Genomic DNA, 1,307 nt, shown 5'->3' with positions numbered 1-1,307 from the left:
CTCTTCAATGTTTGTATCTGTATTTCAGTGAAATTATCGGCGCAACAGTGCAAGTGTCGACGATACGCATTGTGTGACTTAAGTGGAAATAAAATTGTTCAATTCACTCACAGTACTTGGCGTTCGCCGGCCGGAGTGGCCGTGCGGTTCTAGGCGCTACAGTCTGGAACCGAGCGACCCTTACGGTCGCAGGTTCGAAACCTGCCTCGGGCATGGATGTGTGTGATGTCCTTAGGTTAGTTAGGTTTAATTAGTTCTAAGTTCTAGGTGACTGATGATCTCAGAAGTTAAGTCGCATAGTACTCAGAGCCATTTGAACCATTTTGAACTTGGCGTTCGCAACAATGATGCTCCTTTAGCACTTCGCCCCCAAGCTTGCGTTCACTACTGCTCACATCTGTCACGGATTTGTTTTTTCTGGCAGTATTAACAGTAATACACAGCTCTATCGATAGGTTTACTGATGAAGAGTTGACCAACATGCACCTCGTGAGTGGGTTCACTGAAAGCAATTTGAGGGGTCTTGCATTTCTCCTTGTTCTGGGTTGTAGAACAAGGTTTTTCATTGTCGTGATGGTACATTCTAAGGCAAAAAAAGAAAAAAGGACGACGAAGGAATTGCCCGAATGGAACGGAAATCGGAACACTTGATGTACATGTACAGACAAACAAATGATTACAATTTCAGAAAAATTGAATGAAGAAAGAGAAAGAACTTCCCAAACTGAGTAAGTCAACGATTCTTTGGTCCACAACTGGCCCTTATGCAAGCAGTTATTCGTCTTGCCATTGATTTACAGAACTGTTGGATGTCCTCCTGTCCAATTGGCGCGTTAGATCGAAAAAATCCCAATTTGTTCGGAGGGTCCTGCCCATAATTCTCTAAACCTTCTCAGTTGGGGAGAGATCCGGTGCCCTTGCTGGCCAGGTAGGATTTGGCAAGCATGAAGACGAGAAGCAAAAAGCCTAGGATGGAGTGCCATGAAGGGCACCAAAACTGGGCGTGGCGCGTTGTCGAGGTACTGATGTGCTGCAAGGCGCCTCGGATGACAACCAAACGGGTCCTGCAATGAAATGGCACCCCAGACTATCTCTCCTGTTTGTTGGACCATATGGCCTGCAACAGGTTGGTATCCCACTGCTGTCCGGGATGTTTGCAGCCACACCTTCGGCCTGGAATCGTATCGACTGGATCAGAATTATCTGCAGTGATGAGTCTCGCTTCGAACTGAGCCACGCTGACGAGCGAAGACGGGTCTGGAGACACCCGGACAGCGGTTGGATACTAACCTGTCGCTCGCTATACA

Source organism: Schistocerca cancellata, chromosome 4 (genome assembly GCF_023864275.1).
Source record: "Schistocerca cancellata isolate TAMUIC-IGC-003103 chromosome 4, iqSchCanc2.1, whole genome shotgun sequence".
NCBI classification, from domain to species: Eukaryota; Metazoa; Arthropoda; class Insecta; order Orthoptera; family Acrididae; genus Schistocerca; species Schistocerca cancellata.
The sequence above is the reverse complement of the archived record's forward strand: the minus strand, read 5'-3'. Positions refer to the sequence as shown.